The 24,927-nt window shown below is 36.5% G+C and overlaps 1 protein-coding gene across 2 annotated transcripts in view; it reads left to right on the top strand.

Moving 5' to 3' along the window:
* LOC143252397 (uncharacterized) overlaps positions 1-24,927 on the top strand; it is a 239,930-nt gene that overhangs the window by 40,925 nt on the left and 174,078 nt on the right. The window lies entirely within an intron of this gene.

Genomic DNA, 24,927 nt, shown 5'->3' with positions numbered 1-24,927 from the left:
ACCACACCCAAAGTTTCATAGATAAATTTACTGTAAATCCTGTTTAAAGGATTTTCAGTATGAGGGTAGGCAGGCTGCTAGAAATGGTGACGAGTAATAACATCGAATCAGATATACGCAACCGCTCCACGTTTGGTATTGGTGGCGCTCAAAAATATATTTAATAAAAGATAAAAAAAGCTCGGTCGATTAATTTACTCTAATTTTGCCTAAAATAATTTCAAGTTCTGCAGCTATTGAAGAATTTTCTTTCTATCTGTGACAAACTCTAGAGGTTTATAATATATGCCAACGATATTTTAATTGTTATAACAATTACTTGGTTTTTTTTTTTTTATTGTTAATGTTAACACATCTTTAGTGCATTTTCTCTCGCTTATTCTTTTACCTTAACTAGACTGAAAAGGCTTAAGTTAACTTTATGTATATTGAATTGAACTGGGTCGGCACTGATTGAAAATGCAGTTGATAAGGTCGTCGGTCATGATGTGTGTTTTAATATTCAGTTTGAGACATTGTTCGTGTTAAACAAAAACATTCTATACAGACAGTAGTTTTTGACATTTCCATTGTTTGTGGTACAACAAAAGATCCAAGTTAGATACGAGTTTTTGACGTTTGCATTGCTCGTGGTAAACAAAAGAAGTGTTAGATACGATATTTTGAGATTTGCATTGTTAGTAGTACAACAAAAGATCTAAGTTAGATACGAGTTTTTGACATTTCCATTGTTCGTGGTTGAACAAAAGCCACCAATTAGGTACGAGTCTTTGAAATTGCCATTGTTCATGTTAAAACAAAAGATCCCAGTTATATACTAGTTTTGACGTTTGCATTGTTCGTGGTACTACAAAAGAACCTAGGTAGATACAAGTTTTTGACATTTCCGTTGTTCTTGTTAGCACAAAAACTTCCAGTTAGATACGAGATTTTAACGTATGTATTGTTCGTGTTACAACAACAGATCCTAGTTACGTACGAGATTTTGACGTTTGCATTTGTGTCACAAGAAAAGATCTCAGGTACAAGAATTTGACGTGTACATTGTTCGTGTTACAAGAAAAGCTCCCAGTCCAATTCCATTTTTCGTTGTGCAACAAAAGATCCGAGTTAGATATGAGTTTTTAACGGTTGCATTCTACGTGTTATAATCAAAGATCTTAGAGTGATACGAGTTATTGACATTTCCATTTGTGTTACAAAAAAAGATCTCATTTAGATACAAGAATTTGACGTATGTATTGTTCGTGTTACAACAAAAACTCCCAGTCAGATAGGTGTTTTCAACTTTTTCATTGTTCTTGTAAAAACAAAAGATCCCAGCCAGTTTGATTCGAGATTTTGGCGTTTGCATCATCAGTGTTACAAAAAAAGATCCTCGTTAAATACGATATTTTGAAATTTCCATTCATCGTGGTAAAAGAAAATCCCAGTTAGATTCGAGATTTTTAACATTTTGCATTTTTCGTGTTATACAACAAGATATTAGTTTGATATGAGTTTTGACGTTTCCATTGTTCGTGGTATAGCGATAGGTCATATTGAGATACAAGTTTTTGACATTTTCTTTGTTCGTGTTACAACAAAAGATCTCTGGATACGAGTTATTGATGTTTCCATTGTTCGTGGCACAAAAAAGCTGTTAGATTCGAGATTTTAATGAATGCATTCTTTGCGTTTCAACAAAAGATCCCAGTTACGAGGTTTTGGTGTTTTGCATTGTTTGTGTTATAGAACAAAATATTCTAGTGTGGTACGAGTTTGACATTTCCATTGTTCGTGTTAGAACGAAAGCTGCCAGTTAAATGTGATTTTGATATTTCCATTGTTCTTGTTACAACAAAAGTTCGCTGTTAGATACGAGATTTTGATGTATGCATTGATCGTATTACAATAAAAGATCTGTTAGCTACTTGATTTTAACGTTTACCTTGTTCGTTTTATACAACAAAAGAACCTTGATAATTACGAGTTTTTGACGTTTGCATTGTTCGTGTTACAACAACAGCTCCCAGTTAGATACGGTATTTTCACATTTCTGTTCGTGGTAGAACAATAGATCCTAATTAGATACGAGTTTTTGACAGTTTTTTTTGTCTTACAACAAAAGATTTCTGAGATATGAGAATTTGACGTATGTATTGTTCGTGTTACAACAAAAGATCTGTTGTATACGAAATTTTGACATTTCCATTGTTCGTGGCACAACAACAGATCGTAGTTAGTTACAAGTTTTTGACATTTACATTGTTCATGTTAGAACAAAAGATCTCTGTTTTATACGAGTTTTTGACATTTCCATTCTTGTTACAAGAAAAGAATCTAAGTAGATACGAGTTTTTGACGTTTGCATTGTTCGTGTTAGAACAAACGATACCAGTTAGATACGAGTTTTTAACTTTTCCGTTTGGCGTGTTACAATAAACTATCTGTTAGATGTGATAAGGTTGTTGCGTATCTACCTGTTTTAAACGTTAACTGTCACACTCTCCGTACACACCAATATAATATTAATAGTAAAAACAGAAAACGTCATCAAAGATAATTGTAATAAAACAGAAGTGACATACATGACTGAATGTCATAAAAGTTGTTTTGAATGCATTCTTTTATAATGGATAATTAACAGTTTTGAGAATGTGATAATTAATGTTATAATTCTTTTTCAGATCAGAAGTAACGGAATGTGTTACTGTTGTTGCATAAAAACTAAGAAAACGGAATACATTATTGTGTTTATATTATAAAAAATAAAACGGAATGTTACTCTTATGATTTGAACATCATAAAAACGTAATACGTTGTTGCTGTTGTCTCCGCATCATAGAAAATTGAATTTGTCACTATTATTGTCTGCACATAGAGAAAACAATGTGTTACTGTTTTGTTTTCTTATAGATTGAAAGCTTTTTGATTTACTTTGCAGATTAGAGAAAAAAGATAGTTACTGTTGTTGTTTCCATATGGAGAAAACGGAACGCATAAATTAGTGTTCGTGCTTCCACGTTATAAAATACGCATTGTGGGTACTATTGTTGCCCTCGTATTATGGAAAAACTGAATGTTATTGTTTTTACTCTTAAAAAAATGGAATGTTCCACTATTTACGTCTCTACGCCATTAAAAATGTATAGTCTTACTCTTATCGTCTCTACTTAGAGAAAAGAGAAGTTGTTAGAGTTGTCACCACATTATGAAAAACAAATTTGTTGCTGCTGTTTTTTAAACATTTTAAACAAGAGGATGTGATACTATTGCTTTTTTCACATTATTAAGAAATGGGATGTTTTTGTTGTTGCATATATTTCTGTGTGTGTGTGTGTGTGTGTGTGTGGATATGTATACACAGAAAACGGAATGTCATTTTTCTTGTCTCACAAGATGTTGACTTTTGTTTCCACATCAGAGAAAAAGAAATGTTATCTTTATCTTGACACTGTAAAAAACGTAGTGTTTCTTTCTTGTATCCACATTGTATAAAATGGAATGTTACTCTCTTCGTCTCCACATAGAGAGAAAAAAAAGTTAATATTGTTGTCTCTCTTAGAGAAAACGATGTGTATGATGTTTCTTGTTTTCTGATTAGAGAAAAATGTGTTACAGCTATTGTATCCACTAAAAAATGGAATGTGCTACTCTTTGTGCGCGTCATAAAACGGATTGTGATACTCTTGTCTGTATATAGATAAACGGAATTTGCCACAGTTGTTTCCATGTTACTCTTGTTTTTTGCATATAGCGAGAATTTTGTGTTACTGTTGTTGTCTTCACGTTATGAAAACGGAATATGCTGCTTTTTGATTTTCATATTATTGAAATTTGAATGTGTTGCTGCTGTTGTCTTTACATTGATGTAACGGAATGTGTTACTGTTCTCTCTCTGAGAGTAAACGTTATTGTTTTCTTGATATTAGAGAAAACGTGCTACTCGTGTTTTTACATGTGGAGAGAATGTGCTACTTTAGTTGTCTCTACAGTACAGAAATTAGAATGCGTTACCGTTATTTTTTCCACATAAGAGGAAAAGAAACGTATTGGTGTTGTCTTGACATTAGAAAAAAAAAAGGAACATGATAGTGATGTTCTCTCGACATTGTTAAAAACGGAATATGTTACTGTTGTTGTCTCGATATTATAAAAACAGAATTTGTTGTTGTCGTTGTGTCCACATGATAAAAATGGAATGTGATTTCTCCACATTGTAAGACATGGAATGTGTTACAGTTGTTGTTTGCACATAGAGAAAACGTTCCGTGTTAATTTTGTTGTCTCTAGATTAGTGTTGTTGTTTTTTTCTATCTGGAGAAAAAAGAATGTTAGTGTTGTTGTCTCCACATTAAAAAAAATGAATGTGTTAGTGCTGCTTTCTCCCCAAACAATGTGCTACTGTTTGTTTTTACGTTATAAAAATATTTTACGTCTTGTCTAATGCGCAGACAAGAACTGTAACAATTTCCTTTTTATCTATGTAGAGACGACAAGACGGAATTTGTTACAGTTCTGATATTACGAAGAACAAAATTTGTTGCTGTTGTTTTTTCCTCATTGTACAAACAGAATGTGTTGCTGCTGTTTTCTCCTCATAATAGAAAACACGATTAGTTGCTTTTGTTGTCTCCACATAAATAATACGAAATGTACGGCTTTTGTTGTATCCACATTAGAGAAAAGGTATGTGTTATCCAGAGTTACTGTAAAAAACGGAATGTGTTACTTTCTTGTCTCCACGTTATAAAAAATTGAATGTTATTCGAATTTTTCCACATAGGGAAAACCGAATGTGTTACTGTAGTTGTCTCGCGTAGTGAAAACGTTGTGTGACTTGTCTTCTGATTACAGAAAGAAATGCGTTATTGTTGTTGCCTCCACATTAAAGAAAACATCAAAAACGGAATATTTAACTGTTCCTGTCTTAACGTTATACAAAACAAAGAATTTGTTATGGTTGTTGTCTCCACATTATAAAAACGGAACGTGTTGCGTTTTTTATTTTGCTATTATTGAAATTTTAATGTGTTACTTTTGTTGCCTTTACATTGAGGAAACGAAATGTTATTGTTTTACTGAGAGAGAACGTTATGTGTAAATTTTGTTTTCTTGATATTAGAAAAACAGAATGTTACTTTTGTTTTTTGCATATGGCGAAAATGTTGCTTTTGTAGTCTCCATCTTGCAGAAAATGGAATGTTTGACCGTTATTTTTTCCACATTAGAGATAAAGGAACGTGTTACTATTGTTGTCTTTACATTATTAGAAAGGAACGTGATGTCTCCAGATTATAAAGTAAATGGAAAAATGGAATGTGCTACTGTTGTTTTCTCCACCCAGATAAAATGGAATGAGGTACTTTTGTCGTCTTCATTCAGATAAAATGGGGCCCGGCATGGCCAAGCGTGTTAAGGCGTGCGACTCGTAATCTGAGGGTTGCGGGTTCGCATCCCTCTCGCGCCAAACATGCTCGCACTTTCAGCCGTGGGGCGTTATAAGTGACGGTCAATCCCACTATTCGTTGGAAAAAGAGTAGCCCAAGAGTTGGCGGTGGGTGGTGATGACTAGCATTCAGATAAAATGGGGCCCGGCATGGCCAAGCGTGTTAAGGCGTGCGACTCGTAATCTGAGGTTTGCGGGTTCGCATCCCCCTCGCGCCAAACATGCTCGCACTTTCAGCCGTGGGGGCGTTATAATGTGACGGTCAATCCCACTATTCGTTGGAAAAAGAGTAGCCCAAGAGTTGGCGGTGTGTGGTGATGACTAGCTGCCTTCCTTCCTTCTAGTCTTACACTGCTAAATTAGGGACGGCTAGCACAGATAGCCCTCGAGTAGTTCTGTGCGAAATAAAAAAAACAACATAAAATGGAATGAGGTACTTTTGTCATCTGCACATAGAGAAAAATAAAAGTGTTACTGTTGTTAATTCCAAAATGGAATGTTTCAGTGTTTTGTTGTCTTCGCGTTATAAAAAAAAAAAATGGAATGTATTGCTGCTGTTGTCTCCATGTCGGAAAATTGAACGTGTTACTGGGTTTTTCTTCCCAGATATAAAACGAATAATATTATTTATTGTTGGTGTCTTCACATTATAAAAAAAAAAAAAAAAAAAACAAAAACGGAATGTGTTACTGTTGTTGTCTTTACATTATAAAAACGGAACGTGTTACCCTTGTTGTCTGCACGTTATAAAGAGCGGAACGTGTTACCCTTGTTGTCTGCACGTTATAAAGAGCGGAACGTGTTACCCTTGTTGTCTGCACGTTATAAAGAGCGGAACGTGTTACCCTTGTTGTCTGCACGTTATAAAGAGCGGAACGTGTTACCCTTGTTGTCTGCACGTTATAAAGAGCGGAACGTGTTACCCTTGTTGTCTGCACGTTATAAAGAGCGGAACGTGTTACCCTTGTTGTCTGCACGTTATAAAGAGCGGAACGTGTTACCCTTGTTGTCTGCACGTTATAAAGAGCGGAACGTGTTACCCTTGTTGTCTACACATTAAAACGAATGTGTACCTGTTGTAGTCTTCGCAAAGAGAAAATAGAATGTTCTCTTATTGTCTGCACATGAAAAACGAAGTGTTACTTCTATTTTTTTCACATTGTAGAAAGTGAAACGTTCATATTGTTCTCTCCATATTGTGAAAATGGAATGTTTTATTGTTGTTGTCTACACGTTCTAAACAAAATAATGTTATTTCTTTTATCTGTTATAGAGTTAACGGAATTTCTTATTGTTTGTTGTCACCACATTATAAAATATGGAATGTTACTGTTATAAAGTAGAAGCAATAAGAAAACGAAATATGTTAATGTTGTTGTCTTCACATTACAAAAGACGATGTTACTTATGTTCTTGCATCATAAAAAATGGTATGTGTTATAGTTGTTGTCTTCAAATAGAGAAGACTGAATGTGTTATGATTGTTGTTTGCATGTGGAGAGAATTTTTTACTTCTGTTTCCTCCACTTTGAAAGTAAAGGAACATGTTACTGTTATTTTTTCCCCACATTCTATGAAACTGGCCTGTGTTACTATCGGTGTTCTCTACCTTGTAAGAAACAATGCGATATTGTTTTTCCTTCCACATTGCATGACCCGGCTTGGCCAAGCGTGTTAAGGCGTTCGACTCGTGATACGAGGGTCGCGGGTTCGAATCCCGGTCGCACCAAACATGCTTGCCCTTTCAGCCGTGGGGGCGTTATAATGTGACTGTCAATCCCACTATTCGTTGGAAAAAGAGTAGCCCAAGAGTTGGCGGTGGGTGGTGATGACTAGCTGCCTTCCCTCTTGTCTTACACTGCTAAATTAGGGACGGCTAGCACAGATAGCCCTCGAGTAGCTTTGCGCGAAATTCAAAACAAACAAATCCTTCTGTATTATAAAAAACGCAATGTGGTACTTCGTTGTGTCCAGTCTTTAAAATGAAAGCGTTACCATTGTTGTCTCCACATATAGAAAACGGTATGTGACTTTTGTTCCCTTGTGATTATAAAACAAATGAGTTATAGTTGTTTTCTACATATTGCAATAAACGCAATTTTTTACTGTTGTTGTCTCTACATTTTAAGAAACGGAATGTTAATGTTCTTTTCTCCACATTATGAAAAATTGTAATGTGCTACTCCTGTGTAGTGGGAACAGATAAAACGTTCCGTGTTATTGTTGTTGTCTGAACAATAGAGAAAATGGAATGCGTTGTTGTTCTCACCACATTACAATAAATTGAAATCTTTCAGATGTTTTCTCTACATTATAGGGAATGAAATTTGTTACTTTTCTTACATCCACGTTAAAGGTAAATGTGTTATCGTTGTTCTCTCCATATTGTAAGAAAACAAGGTGTAACAGTTCTCTCCACAGAGAGAAAATGGAGTATGCTACGGTTGTTGTTTCCACATTACAAAATATGGAATGGTGTTGTTATTTCTTCTACGTTTTATAAGAAAACGAAATATGTTGTCTTCATATTATAAAAGACGGAATATTATGCTGTTCTCACATCATTAAAAACGTTTTACTGTTGTATCCATATTGTAGAAAATATGGAATGTTTGTGTTCACATTATAGAAAATTGAATGTGTTAATAGTATTTTCTACACGGAATGTATTACAGTTGTTATATTACAGAGAGAAAACCGTGTGTTATTTTTGTTGTCTCCACATTCGATAAAAAGTGTTACTGTGTTTGTTTATATACGGAGAAAACGGAATGAGTTATTGTTGTAGTTTCCACAGAGAAAATGGAATGTGTTACCCTTGTTTACATATAAAGAAAATGTGTGCTACTTTTTTCTCCACTTTAGAGGTAATGGAATGTTTTACTGTTGTTTTTTCCACGTTATATGAAATTGGCATGTGTTAATGTCGTTGTCTCTACCTTATAAAAAAACAAAAACAAATAAAAAACAAGGTTACTGTTCAGTGATGACAAGAAAACCCACTCTACATAATGTTTTACTGTTGTTGTATTCACATTATAAAAAGGGAATATATTAATGTTGTTCTCTCCATATTTTACAAAAATGTAATGATACTGTTATTGTACCCATTTTATAAATGAATGCGATGTGCTACGGTTGTTGTCTCTACATTATAAACAAAGGGAATGTGCTAGTGTTGTTTCACAGTGATAACACGTTTTGTATTATTTTTGTTGCCTCTACGTTCGAGAAAACAAAATATGTTACTCTTGTTGTTTTCACTATAAGAATTGAAATGTGCTACTGTCTCCACATAACACAAAACTGATTGCGTTACTGTTGTCTTCTGTATGTAGAAAAATACGTTGTTCTTTTCGTTAATTCCAGATTAGAGAAATGGAATGTGCTTTCGGTTTTTTCCCATATTAAGGAGAAAAATTGTTTCTGTTGTTTCCAAAGAGAGAAAACGGGATGTGTTACTGTTGTGTTCACATTTGAGAAAACTGAATGTATTTTTGTTGTTTCCACAGAGAAACAGAAGTTCATTGCTTTCATTTTTTTCCCCCATTATAGAAATCGGAATGTGGTACTGTTGTTGTGTCTTCACAATTTAAAGATCGAATGTGTTAGTCTTGTTTTCTAAATATTATAAAAAAACTGTTACTAAAGGTTTCTCCACATTGTAGAAAACAGAATGTTATTGTTTTTATTTCTAAATAATAAAAAACGCAGTGTTATATTTCTTGTCCGCACATAGAGAAAGTGGAACGTTTCACATTAGTTGAAGGAAGGTTCCATCTTATGAATACTCATGATCATACTCTATCGTATGTAAGACAGTTAATGTTTTCCTTTCAGCAGAAAACAACAGTGATGCTAATTAGCTTGCTAAAATGCAACTCATTTTTGATTTCAGATATGGCATTCCAACAAGTGTTTTAGAGCTAGTTATTAACCGCGATGTATGTGGGAGGGATCTCGTGGATACAATTGTTTCCGTCTTCTGAGCAAGCAGTATGTTTGTAATTTCTTGTAATTCAAATTTAAAACAAAAAACAAAAGGAAAATAATTGTGATAAACTATTATATATTATACAAGTGATTAGAAAATGGGATTGGATTTAGTAGCTTGGAATTCCACAGATCGCGTGACTATAAGCTGACTAGATAACCGGGCTTGTTTAAAAAAATACAGTTGTCCAAATGTATGTATTGAGGAGTCAGTACGTCGTACTCAAGGTGTATGTACGGTGGGAAACCGCAGAATGTTAACAACGTTAAACAGTAACGGCTTCCAATGAGAACACCTGCGAGATTAACTTTCTCATGATTCTATGTCACGTGTACAATGCCACTGAATAAATTGTCAAGTGTACACTTTCTTTTGAGCCATCCTGTATATGTCATCAAAGTGAGATGACTAACTGGGGGTTGTCGTTAAGAAACTCTTGCATACTTGTTAATCCAGGTTCTTAGCGTTCTAAGGCCTTCAGGTTTACCGCTTTTGTGAAAATCTTACGACTTCGTCTTATAAATTAACGTGTTTGGGATTTGATAATCCCCCCCCCTCAAGTGACACAGTGGTATGTCTTGTACTGTTAGAAAGGAAGTTTCGATACCCGTGGTGGACACGCAACAGACAGCTCTTTGTGTAACTGTTCTTAATAACACATTACGATGGTGGTTCGATTTCACTCTTAAAATCTAACCATAGGAAAAATTTGGTAATGCCTCGCAGTTTTGAACTAGACTATTGATCGAATTAGGCTACAGATGAATATACAAGTACAGTTATATATTTCGATCTGGCTCACAGAGATAATGACGTGTTGAACGACCAAAAGTAGCTTTTATACGCTTTTGAGATTCTGATACTTTATTCACAAACACATATTCTCGATACTGAGAAACTGAACTATGTTATTTCTCTCTCGTATTTATTAATGCTTCTAAGAAGCACAACAGTATGTCTGCGGCCTTGCACCGCTAGAAACCGGGTTTTACCCGTGTCTGTTAAAAATATTCGCCGTAGCTAGTACTATGAACGTGTGGCGATAGACATGCCCCAGAAACAAAATTAAAACCTAACTACGATTTGATGTAAATTGTGGGAAGTACAAGAAGTTTCGCGTATTTACAGTTTTGTTCTTTTGTCTTTGGTTATAATACAGCATTTATAGGTGAAGAAGCAGTAAGTAGACGAGTTGCCATCTCACAAGCCTTGGCGTGGTCTGGTGGTTAAGGTAATGACTCGCAATTTGAGTGTCATAGGGTTGAATCCTTTTTACTGAACATATTCGACCTTTCAGTAGTGAGGGCGTTCTACTGTGACGGCTCAGTCCGCTATTCTTTCGTAAAAAAGTAGTCCAAGAGTTGGCGGTGGGTGGTATTGTTTATTTGCCAATGTTGTCAATCAATCAATATAATGAACAGATACAAATATTGACGTTTATGTATATAGAAAATGAGGTGTCCAACCTTCCCACCCCTTCATGACCTTCTTCGTGTCATTCGATTTTTTTTCCGACGTCGTGAAATCTCGTACACAACATGGGTTTGTTTTTTCTTGGAAATTTTATTTTTTATAAGCTTTTATATTCTTCAAACGTTTTAAACGTTGTACAGAAGAAACTGTTTATCTTAAAATTTAATATTTAAATATTTTCATAAAATTTTGTTTGGTTTTAATTTTGTTTATTTACTTTGCTCTTACATGTAGTTTAATATCTTAAACCGAAACTGCAAGTCTTATTTAAAAATTATTTTCGTCTTTCTCTACCCAATCGTAAGTTGTTTTTTCACCACGTGCTACGTATTCATCAATTTCATTTCAAGTCGTGTATTATTGGAATGAATTTTTAAAAAAGCTTTTTTGTTTGTTTGGAAATTTCGCACAAAGCTACTCGAGGGCTATCTGTGCTAGCCGTCCCTAATTTAGCAGTGTAAGACTAGAGGGAAGGCAGCTAGTCATCACCACCCACCGCCAATCTTGGGCTACTCTTTACCAACGAATAGTGGGATTGACCGTCACATTATACACCCCCACGGTTGGGAGGGCGAGCATGTTTAGCGCGACGCGTGCGCGAACCCGCGACCCTCGGATTACGAGTCGCACGCCTTACGCGCTAGGCCATGCCATTTTAAAAAAGCAGCGCGTCTCGCATTTTCATTACCACAAATATTCAGTATGTTAAATTTTTATTTGCTTTCAGTAGCTAACACCTAGTTTAAATCCTTTGTGTGTGTATTGTTATTGATAATGTCGCAAAATCCTTTATCAGAATTGTTGAAGAATGACATTTCGCACAATATTGTTCAGGTTTTTTATCCATAGCTCGTTACTAAAAGTTCGTATTTGTGTATAATGTTTGAGAGGACAATCTTACATGAGTGTGTTCGTAAGCACCAGTAGAGATACGTTTAGCACGTGCCAGCTCAACGTAGTTGCAAGGGAGAAAATAGAAGTGATTTCAAATTCGGAGAAAATGACAAAATTAATAAAGTAAGGGGTTTTAGCGTTTCTGAAGAATTTCCAATAACTCCAGAAAGTTTCTTGAAGAATGGTGGTCGGGAAGGTCCCAGCACAGCTTGGTAATTAAGAGTGCAAAAGCTGTCGCTGAACGTACTCGTCCTTTCAAGTGTAACAAGCGTAAGGATGTTATAAAGCGACAGATAATAATTCCAATAATTGACGATAGGTAATGTAAACTATCTGCCTTCCTTCTAGTCTATCACTTCAGAAGTATGGACGTTTACTGCAGATAACATTCGAGCAGATGTTGTGCGCGAAATTCGATAAATACGAGTCGGAAAGCTGGTAAAATTTCGTCATGGACAAACAGAAAGGAACCGTTTTGTAGTATAGATTACTTAAAACGTTTTCGTGTTATTTAACTTTTGAATGTTGTTGGAACGTCCGTTGCAGGTTAAGTTCTTTTGAATAGTTCTGAAAGAAAGACAGCACATAAAATATTCCCCCACGTCTCTATATTTATACACAAATATAAGTATCGTTCCCAGTGACGAGAAAACTTGAAGTTAATCTATCAATTTAAATTAATTTATGGACTTTGAAAAAGGTTAATTGTGTCGCTCTCTTGGTTCCTCTCAAAGTCTGAGATACTTGTACTGCCCACCTGCGAAAAGTAATTTTTTGATATTTCAATGATGCTAAGAGACGCTTGATAATAACACACAGTAAATTTATATTTTTATTCTTTAAATTACGTCACATTTGTAATATGAATGACAGTGCGATTAATTACTAATAATTTAGTTTAGAATATCCTGTTTGTGAAATAAAATTTGACATCAACATTGTCCGCCTCTGTTCTCCCGTCATTTCAACAGTGATGTTGATTCACTTGCGTGCGCAGCTTTTCAAACGCAACACGAGAAGCGACCGCCGTAGGACGGGAGACGGACGCTCGGACAGACACCACGTTCGCAATATACATAAGCTTGAAACACACTTTATACATATAGCACAAATAGACTGATTAAAATCAAACCAGTGAAATAGATCAACTGTTAAAGCTTCAGAGACACTTTCAGGACATGCTCGTAAAGCAAATGAGACTTTTTCCTCAGCAGCAAATTAACTAACAGGTTGGTTTGGTGTTTTATGGCGCAAAGCATCTGGGCTATCTGCGCAATAACGTCCCGACTGACAGGTTGGTTTGGTGTTTTATGGCGCAAAGCATCTGGGCAATCTGCGCAATAACGTCCCGACTGACAGGTTGGTTTGGTGTTTTATGACGCAAAGCATCTGGGCTATCTGCGCAATAACGTCCCGACTGACAGGTTGGTTTGGTGTTTTATGACGCAAAGCATCTGGGCTATCTGCGCAATAACGTCCCGACTGCTGAAAAGGAGAACATTTTTAGTGTGCCGGGAATTCAAACCCGCGACCCTGAGATTGCGAGTCGAGTGCCCTAACCACCTGGCTATACTGTTAACGGACAGACCTGAGTAACGTAGATTGACATTATACAACAACCGGATCCACATATTAGCGATGTTTCACCTAATCGTCCAAAACATTGAAAAAACTTACCAAATAGTCTCTAGTTTTGGCTTTAAAACATTCAGTGTTTTTTTTCGTACTATTTTTATCATATTTTATAACATAAAAATCTCAAATTTGTTGTGCTACTTCTTTTCATCTTCGATTTTTAAAAATCATTGATCAGAAAGTTCCACCATAAATATATGGTCAATTTCAACTAGATTAATATTTTTTAACATACTAGTTTTAATACTTTGCATTGCTGATTGTAATTCTCACCATTTCTGGCTATAAATTATGTGGGAAAAAACAAAACCTGCCAAAGGTTCATCGATGATTCTGGACCTCAGCTTTCAAAATGACATCATCGTTACTTAATACTCTTGGTCGGGATCATTTGTATCAACAAATATACAAGAGGGTTGAGCTGCGATATTAAATTTTTTTACGTGCATATCAGTACATCACCCAGCCAGTATAAAGTTGCGGTGGAACAGAGTGTATCAGAACTACAAATATGCCCTGATCGGCGTTTCTCAGGTGGTGTGATAACTCCGAAAATGTGTAGCTTTTCGGAATGGTTTGAATCAACCCCTTCCAACGCAGATATTCATATAATTAGATCACAAAGATGTGCCAGGATCGGGATCTATAATGTACAAGATGTGGACATCTTTTGGACTTGATGGTGCTGGAAAACAAAGGTATATGAATCAATTTGGGGTACCAAAGCCATACAGAAATAAACCCATAGTAAGTCGTATCCCATCCGTGGTAAACAAATGGCAGCATTTTATAATTTATGAAAATTCATGAATCTAAAAGCACTTATGCATTTATGTGCGATATGTTTGTTACATTATAAGGTAGGAAATAGTCTTGTGCATGATAGCCTTACAATGTAACTCTTTGTTTGCGTTTGCAATGGATACTATACTACAGGATTTGTGTCAAAGATTTATGGCCAGATAAAGCTTGAGCGAACATGGTAACTATTCTAAAACTTGAGGGAAAATTCCACACATTGATTCATTTAATTATTACTTGACATCATTCCATCCTCTAGCCAAGCAACAAGGTCCAAATTGAAAACATGTCCCAGGACAATGTGTTGTCGTTACAGTGTGATTGTACACTTCAAAGTAATTAATATTTATACTTGGGGCTAAACCCACTCCATAACAGTTATATTTCAGGTCCTCAATAATTGTGAGTACTATTTTTTCCTAGCGTGTTGTTTGATTTCAATAATTGTCCTACATTACTCTTTCAGTCATAAGTGGCTTCTGTGAAGGAACTGAGATAATTCTTAAACCAAACACCCCTCGGTGTGGATTCCTGTACGTGATGAGGGGACCTCCCAGGGAAGGTTCTGTTCTTTCAGTTTACCTCCTCTGGGATCTAAATATCCACTCACGTGTTTGCTGTGCGTGGCGATCCGTGAAGGGGAGAAGAGGATCCTGGTGGTTCAGGGGTCTAACCCTAACACACCACTTTGGCATTGAATTTCTGTAGACGGGCAGCCATGGAGTGACCCCCTTGGGTCAGTCGGCTATTCCACTTGGGTTAGGATCAACCAAGTACCAATGTTGGATGTTCTCAACAGGTGTTGTGGACATTGTATCTGATGCTGGTGTTTGGGTATAGTGCTCACGAAACCATGGCATTGCTGCAATGTCCTTGTTTGACATTGTGCATCCCCTCATAGGGCTCCATAGTGGGTGGGGTTAGTGGGTACCGAAATTTTCCTTTTTGATTATGGATCTTTCAAATACAAACTTAAAAGAGTGAAAGACAGTCCATAGGTAAACGACCACGTCTTGAAGATTCTGAGAAACAATCTTCAACATCTGTAACACCTGTTGTACCTCATTTTCTTATCCTACATTCTCTTTCAGACAAACTTTTGGGGCAAATGCCTCTTTTTTTTTAATTCAGAAGAGACTAGAGGGACTTGCTGGCTCTCCAAAGTCAGTAAAGAAGCTTCGATCTGGTGAAATATTGGTGGAAACATCCACTTCTCAACACAGCAAACTCCTCTTGCATTCAAAGGCAACTGGGGATATACCTATTGAGGTACCTCATGCTACTTTCAATTAATTCATCATGAGAATTATTGTTGAGAGGGATTTGAAGAACATCTCCGAGTCCGAGATTCTCGCTGGTTTCTCCACTCCAGGAGTTTCTGCAGTGAGGCGTATCTCCACTTGCAAAGATGGAATTACGATGTCGACTAATATCCTCATTCTGACATTTACATCACGTCCACCTGCCACCATCAAGGTAGGTTATCTTAGTTGCAGGATACAGCCATACATTCCGAACTCTCTCCAGTGTTTCCAGTGTCAGCGGTTCGGTCACTCGAAGACGTCATGTCGTGGTTCCTTGACGTGTGCTTGTTGCAGTGGCAAGGACCATGATGTCTATGAGTGGGAAATGGACCCTCATTGTGTCAATTGCAATGGCTCTCACTCATCGTACTTTCGTTCTTGCTCTAAATGGTTGGAAGAAAAAGAGGTGTAGCATTTGAAAATGATGCATAACATTACTTATCCTGAGGCTCGAATGTTGCTGTTCACCACTTCATCTCAGACGTATGCTGCTGCACTTCATTCCACTTGTACAGTGGGGAGTGCAGACAGATTTCTCTGTGTCTCCAGAAGAATCGTTCTAAAAAACAGTCTTTTAACCTCCATGGTTAAAAAGGTTGATAAATCAACTTCAACACCCATCTCTGTCCCTTACATACATTCTAACAAATCCCAAGATCCACTTCCTTTGATTCCAGGTACAGGCATTTCCTCAGATACATCTTCTCCCACCCCAAGATGCAAAACAATCATTCGTTCACGTCTTCAGTCACTGGAATCCTCTTCCAATAACAAAGCCTTCCCCCAATCGACCCAGAGCAGGATCCATGGTGGTCGATAGACCTCCCTCGAATAAAGACATCATCTGTGTCCTCTCTTCCACCACTTGGGGTGCAGATCGCTGCTCTATGCTAAAAATACATTATGCTCTTATTTGATCGAAACTTGACTATGGATTACTGGTCTATTGCTCTGTCTGAACCTCAGCCTTAATGATGCTGAACCCCATTCATAATCAAGGACTTCGGCTCTGCACTTGGGCTTTACGCACTTCCCCAGTCATAGAGTCTCATGAACCTTGTTTGCAACTGTCTACCATGTGCTTCAGAACTTCGTTCTTTACCCAAAGCATCCCACCTGGAGTTGTGTTTTCCTTCCTTGATGGACTTTACTTTTTAGAACGGAGGATTTGCCATTGCTCCTTTTTGCTTTTATATCCAGGTGCATTGGATAACATTGCTGTATTCACTGGTCAGCCCATCCTGCTATAGCTTCTTACAGTCCCCAAATGTGACCTGTCTTTAAGTCATCTGAGAAAAGCAGACACTCCTGATTGGAAATCCTGTCTGTTATTTGCTTAATATCTTTCGAACCATCCTTCCATTCCTATTTATACAGATGGTTTGAAACCAGGTAACTCTGTGGGCTCTGCCATGTTTTGTTGTGATTTGGTGGATGCGTGCAGAATTTCCTCTACAGATTCTGTGTTCTCTGCTGAACTGTACGCCAATTCTTTTGTCCTGGAGAGCATAGAAGCTAAAGAGTACCCAAACTGTACTATTTATACTGACACGTTAGTTCTCACCCTGTTCTCGCTGATATTCTGAACCGACTGGCCCATCTATTTCTATCCAGTTTTTCTGGATACTGGGCGACGTTGGTATTTGCGGGAACAAGCTCGCCGGTACCGCAGCTAAATCTATCAGCTCCGGCACTATCACCGCTGTGCCTGTTCCATACATGGACTATGGTCCTGTACTCAAAGCTCGGCTCCGTGCCAGCTTGCAATCGACTTGGAGTGAGCAACGTGAAAACAAACTTTTCCAAATAAAACCCTATATTGGACTTTGGCCGTCTTGCTTCCGTAAGAATCGGAAAGAGGAAGTTGTTCTAACTAGACTACGCATGGTTCACCGTTTTTTAATTCATCGTTTTCTTTTATCTGAAACTGATGCGCCAATGTGTAGCCTGTGTGATACTCAGGTCACAGTAAACCACATTTTACTTTCCTGCCATCGTTACGACTCTCAACGACAGCACTATTTTAAACATGTTCTGTCCCAGGGTTTGTCTGTAACGTTAGACAGTGTTGTTAGTGATGGTGACATTGTCCACCTTGGTAATGTTAGTTTTTTAAAGGCCATTAATCTTTTGAATACCATTTAAGTTTTTAACTTATACGTTGAACCTTTATAATGTGATTCCCTTTTAAGAATTACGGTTCATCTAGTTCGATTTGAAATTAGAAAATGGCCGTAACATCAAATAACTCGAAACCAGAACTGGAAAAGCCAACTTCAGGTGACTGACGGTGGTTTTTTGTACTTTCCTATTAGTCTTCCTGGCGAGTTATGATAATTACAGTTGTGCTACAGAAAGCCCTTTACAACTTGTATTACTGTAGTTTTTCTCTTAACGTTGTAGACTAGATGTAAACATTGGTTTTATGCTATTTTATGTGCTTTTTAACTTTGTTTTGCTTTACCTTAATTTCCTTTTATGAATTTTTCTAAATTTACTTTTAACTTTTTACCGGATGTTTAGCGCAAATAGCTTAGCTTATTTGTGCCATAAAACACCAAATTAACCAACCAACCAACCAACTTTAACCAGACAATTCAATAAACGATCCATAGACATTGGCTTTCCAAGTGTGAATTGTTTCATTTTTATCAGCTCACTCTGTGCTGTAAAGAGCCATTGGTTTTCAATGTGTGCCTGGTAGCTTGTGAACATTCGTTAACATCAAAGTCTTGTTTCTAGTTTTATTTTACAAAACCACGAGGTATGCCTAGCTTCATGACTTACTGGATTAGAGAATTCTCATTTGGATTTTGTGGATGAAGACTTTTTTTCATGGATAACACAGGGGGTTTTCAAACGCAATACATTAATTTTACCTATAAAAAAATTAAGTAAATGAGAATCATTCCTTGTTTTAATTTGTTTATATCTTTCTTAAAAAGCGCGATATAATCATCTCAAAAGTGTTCTTATCCTGTAGTTAGTTAATAAGTTCACCTGTGTTCCAACTAGTGATTTTATTTATGTGAGATCTGTTTAATTTGTTATCGAGGAAGATAATTTGCCCAGTTTCAGGGTCACATTAAGGTTTCACACAATTCATAGTGAGAAATGATACATGTTCAATAAAGTAATACTCAATTTTTACTCTTTTTTTTTTTTTTCATAGTTGGGTTTTTATTAACCATTTAGCTTAGTTGAAAGTGTTTGTTGGAGATAGCTATTTTTCTAAGGATGGATTTTTATCAAATACAGCTACGATTGTTTAAGTACAGAAAGTAAGCAATGCAAAATAATAATTTTGGAAGCTCGACTGCCATGATTAAATGTCTGGACAAACGGTAAACTGAGTGAGACCAAACTTTTTTCAACTCATCACAAGTGTATATGGGTTTGCTAAGTAAGTAAACGTACACGATTCGTCTGGAGGCCAAGGTTCAGTGAAACCAAACTTGCTTTTATTTAACTCGTAGCGAGCATGTACAGGTATAGGATGTAGGTAAGCCTGCGTGATCTGATTGGAGGCTATCGTACACAAGATTCCTTTGTAGTAGTGTACTGTAGGCAAGGTTACTTTAGGATAGTGCTGCAAAAGACTGAGCTTAGTTTAGGCTAGTGTTACTGTACACAGGGTTAGTTTAGGTTAACATTTGGGTATTAATTTCTTATTAAAACCTTATGGTCCCGCACAACCTTACAAAAATATCTAATTAGTATACATTGTTTGCGTTTCACGAATAGTTTAAATTAATAATGAGTTCGAAAACATTGGAATTAATTTATAGATTTCCCCATCGATAACACTCTAACACAAATTTTGTACCTGGGTAGGATGTGTTATTTTTTAATTGCTTATGTTGTAAAAGTACAGAAAATGGCCATTATTCCCTTGAAACTTTGCTTTTGTGAGCTGGATAATGAAATTTAGAAATTAACCTATTTTCTATGTAAAAACGGACAAATTTGCACATTTTCATTTACATAAGTCCTGAATAAAACAACATATGAATCAAGATTTACATGTATTTATACTAAAGTTATACAAAAATGTTTAGAAGTGAGTAGTTTTCTCGAGATTTGTGACTGTAATGTAAATCACTTTCACGTATCAGCCTCCAAATATAGTCTCAATCATGTTTTCATTATACGCTCCGAGGTCAGAAAAACAAAGTTTGAAGAGAAAATTAGGTCTTTTCCATTTACTTTAGGCATAAGCAATTGTGAAATAACACTTTCTGACCAGGAACAAGAAAAAGTAAATATTTTGTTACATAGTGTAATTCAATGTTTTTAGTTGTAATCAGAGAGCGTTAGTAAAGGAAACCGTTAATGTGTTTAATTTAATTCCGTACTATTTCATTAAAAGTTACTATGAAACCTGCTATGGTAGCAGAAGGGCTAACACGTTAATAATTAAGAAAAATAATGCAAGTTGCAGTTCGTTTCGGATTCAATGAAAGGATAGTTGTAAATATAATTTCATGTAAAATGTAACTTCAGAATGGTTTGTGGAAAAGCTTTGTGAAGGTAAATTAGTTATGTTAAAATTAGTATGCGACCACGTGCGTTTACACTATATATATATATATATATATATATATATATATATATATATATATTTTAACACCGTTAGAACATCAGTAGGTTTACGGACATAAAAGGCTAGAACCTGGGGTTCATTTTCCCCGTGGTGAACGTAGCAGTTAACCCAATGCGAATTTGTTTGGAAGCAAACATAGTACAAGGAAATTTTGAAATGTACTGTTTAATCGCGCTCTACGTAAAAACTAGGACATAGGAAATCTTGTTTATAATTTGTAACCACGTTGAAAATACTAACAAGACGAGAATTAATACCTTTCTTAACGTAAACGTTTTATAATAACTAGAAACAATGACTGTCTCGATTACCCAGTATTGACAGTTCATTTTTCCTGTTCTCCACTGGTACAGCGGTACATTTTCGGATTTACAACGCTATAATCAGGGGTTCGATTCCCCTCGGTTGACTCCGCAGATAGTCCGATGTGGTTTTGCTATAAAAAACACACACTCCTTTTCTCCTAAATATACGAGGTCTGTAAAAAAAAATACGCGGACTGATGTCATAAAACAAAATGTACTTTATTTGGAAGTTACAGGTCTGGGACCCCTTCAAAGTACTCTCCTCCCCAACGCACACACTTATCCCAACGGTGTTTCCACTTGTTAAAACAGTCCTGGTAGGCTTCTTTTGTAATGTCCTCCATCTCCTTCGTCGCATTTGCGTTAATCTCGGGAATCGTCTCAAAACTTCTTCCTTTCAAGGGTCTTTTTAGTTTGGGGAACAAGAAAAATCGCAAGGAGCAAGGTCAGGTGAGTAGGGGGGGGGGAATAACAGTGATCGAGTGTTTGGCCAAAAACTCACGAGTTCTGAGGGCTGAATTTCGCAGCAACGCGGTGCATCTTCAATTTTTCGGTCAAAATCTCGTAACAAGATCCAACTGATATCCCACACTCTTCAGCAAGCTCCCCTGACAGTCAGACGTCGATTTGCCCGCACCAGGGTGTTGATTTTGTCGACGTGTGGGTCGTCAGTTGACGTGGAAGGACGTCCAGGACGCTCATCATCTTCAATGGACTGTCGACCATCCTTAAAACGTTCATGCCACTTGAAACATGCCGTACGCTTCATAGCAACATCACCGTAAGCCGTGTTAAGCATAGCAAAAGTTTCAGTCGCAGCTTTTCCAAATTTAACACACAATTTTACAGCAAGTCGTTGCTCCTTCAGGTAATTCATTCTGAAATCCGCCAAACGAAAAAATCGCACTTCACTTAAAACCGCGTAGCTAATTCACAAATGAAGATATCTGCAATCAGGAAATGGCGTCGTAATCAGCTGATTTCTTCGAACCTAGCGACATCAAGCGGATTCCCCTGGAACCAACTGGAGCCGCGCAATTCAAACAGTCCGCGTATTTTTTGAACAGCCCTCGTAGAACAGTATTAACTATTTCGAATGGCCCAATGTATTAACTGACCAGAATAGAAGCTTATTTCAGCACAAGCTGTATGCGCATGCAACAACTGTAAGTAGATCTTACCGCAATCAGAATATATAGAACTATTTTTGACCTATAGGAATGTATGGTTTATCTTGATTTTAAGACCTTACCGTCCATTCATAATTTACTGTATTTCCCGGTGTTGAAGACGTACCTCCATTTTGATTAGTTACATTTTGAAAAAAAAGAATTATGTCGCAGTACTACCACCAGTCTTACCAAGATGTTTCATGAATTATTTAGTGACTTAGGTATATATATCCTCTTACCCACTTCTCGTTTTTTGTGAGCCGTATGCTTATCACATCTACCTTTGAAAGTGTATATTTATATTACACTGGAATATCTCTATTACTAGTAATAATGTTATTCTAACATTACTATGGAGTTAAAAAGAGTTCCGGTATTACAGCACCATATGTAGGGTGACCTGTTATTTATTTAATACTAAGTAACTTGTACATTTAATTGTGGGTCATTTCGAGGGGCTTGGATTACTGTCTACTATCGAAACGCTTTCTCTAGGCTTAGATTTAGGCCTATGAGCATTGTAACTCTCGGTCTGGAAGACGCAGGGTAAAATTTTGAGACTTATTTTTGGGGAAGAAACACGGTACTTATGATTTCGTGTGACTACTGAAATACAGATTACAAGCAAAGGTACTTAATAATGTTCAGCTTAAAAAGTGGTGATACAAACGGGGTTTGGACCGACCAGTCCACTACTTTGGGCCTCACTCTAACAAGAGTTTGTTATATTCAAAGCTACCCTGTCGTATATGCAGCGTTAAACGTCGATTTCGTTTTGTTTCGGTGTTGTATTTGCTGCAGACCACCTTGCTCGATTGCACTACATTTATGACATCAAGTTTTCCTAATAAGAAATTGGTTCACTCAGTTCTTCAACATCTTCCAACAACAAACACAGCCATAAAATTCGGCTTTATGAATATACATCTTTAGTACCGCATGATCTAAGAGGTTTACGTGCATCCTGCAACTTTGGTAACGTCATTTTATACAAGTTAAGAAAACGTTAAAATTTCAAGTAATTAAAATCGTTTGGCTATCAGACCTTAATTCGAATATACACTGCCCACAGCTATTTCGGGAATACATTCCTTATATAGCAGCCTCGAAGAGTCGATTTATTTGCTCAAAACATCGTTAAGTGGTATTAACTTGAGGTGTACAGATGGATGCAAGACAAGTGACCGTAGAAATATGATTTAAATGGAGAATTTAAAGTATGATAAGTACCGACATGGAATCTTACCCCTAGTTTTAAAGTCATGATATATCTTACTTGTTATAGGACCCACACAGTCGAATCTTTTAGTTCTTCACGTGACAGCACCACTGTTACATTTTTCAGAAGGACGAGAACAAACACTCTAATTTCTCTCCTTACAAAGGACAACGAACCACTTTTCAGCCGTACCTCACTAGATGACCAAACTAAATCAAATTCCGACGAACCTACTCTGTCGCTTTGGAGACTTGTACTGATGACGTGTTCCGCGAGCGTGACGCAATGAAAACGAAACAATTCTGTTTTTCCTTGCACCGTCAAAGATATTGCAGAGCATGTTGCTTTTCTGTGTGCTATAACTTTAGAATAAATAAAACTGTCCGAATGGGACAATAAATCAATTTTATGTATGCTATATCTATGACGAACGCCTCGTTTCAGGTTCACTTACTATAAGAGATGGGAGGCAGTATACCTACTTCTAGGACAAAGCGTGGTCTAGTGGTTAGAGTGCCCATTCTGAGGGTTCGTGGCTCATGACTCGTTGCCGAATAAAACCGTTCTTTGACAGTGAGGCCTCGATACGATCCAAGAGTAACGGTTAAATTCTAGTATTGTTTTAGACAAAAGTACCTCAAGAGTTTGCGGTGAATATGGTTGACTAGATGCCTTTACCCTAGTTTACAAACACAAAACTAGAGATGACGAAGCACAGATAGTTCTTGTATCCTTAAGTGATGTTCTGAAACAAAAAAAATTGTATTTTGAAGTTATCTTTTAGAGACCGAATAATTGCTATTTTTACAGTAAAATTTATTTAATTACTTACATGTTCAGTTACACTGGAGACGACACAGACATGCGTAAACTAAACTAATGTTTTTCTTTTCAAGTCATGGACACAAAATATCTGCCATTTTTAAAGCAATTTAAGATTAAATACATGTAATTTTTCTAATATTTAATATAACAGCAAGATAAGTGTCTCATGTCTGTAATAAAACATTACAAACACGATATGGCAGTTCATATTTCTAACACATTAAATATAACAATTCTTATAGTAAACGTCATTGAATCGAAATCTTGAAGATTCCGTAGTGACTGTAAATCACCGAATACACTTTTAAAACCTCCACATATTTGCAACATCGACCATCCGAAATACTTGCTGCATATTCAGGTAATCCATAGCGTTGTTGTATACGTATGAATGAGACCTTCGTATAACACGTTAATTCTAACCTTATAATCAGGTAAAAGGTAAACTCGCAAAAGGCTTTATTTTAACTAGAAGTCACATATATGCCTTAATACTGTTTTTAATCAACGTAAAACTGGGAAGAAAATTTTGGTATGACATTTTCCGACAAGCAACTGTGGATGTTTGATGACCAAACCAGGTTTATTTTATGTTTTTAGATGTTATGGAGAGAACGTACGGTACTACTATACTGTAGCCAGTAATATCTCACGTGTTTACTGCGAATGAGAACCAAAATAAACCGGCAATACAAGCATCACTTTTTTCTTTCTTTCTTTAACCTTCAGCACTTGGATATGCGTATAAATAAGGTTTTATATTACATGTAATTCACGACATTTTTAAAACAATTCCTGACACACACGTATAGCATACTTTAAGATTATTTGATTGTACACTCAATCTAAATTTGAAATGAAATAATTATTTTAACCCTTATATTAAGTGTATTATGTGGACTCGCAATCTGAGGGTTGTAGGTTAGAACGCCCGTCCCATCAAACACACTCTCCATTTTAGCCGTGGGAGTGTTATAATGTTATTGTAAATCCCACTATTCGTTGGTAAGAGTAACCCAAGAGTTGGCAGTAAGTAGGTGGTGATAATTAGCTGCCTTCCCTCTAGTTTTACAATACTAAATTAGGGACGACTAGCGTAGATAGCCCTCGTGTAGCTTTGTGTGAAATTCAAAACAAACTAAACGCATTATGAAAACCCAGCGAAAGAAACTGCTTTCTTTGAAGTTATTTCCCACGTCAGTCTAAACTGCATACAAAAATTTATTATGACATATATTTTGGTAAGTTATAAAATGAGTGCGTTACCTAGA

This window comes from Tachypleus tridentatus, chromosome 6 (genome assembly GCF_004210375.1).
Source record: "Tachypleus tridentatus isolate NWPU-2018 chromosome 6, ASM421037v1, whole genome shotgun sequence".
Classification (NCBI taxonomy): domain Eukaryota; kingdom Metazoa; phylum Arthropoda; class Merostomata; order Xiphosura; family Limulidae; genus Tachypleus; species Tachypleus tridentatus.
This window is presented reverse-complemented; position numbering and strand designations above follow the sequence as displayed.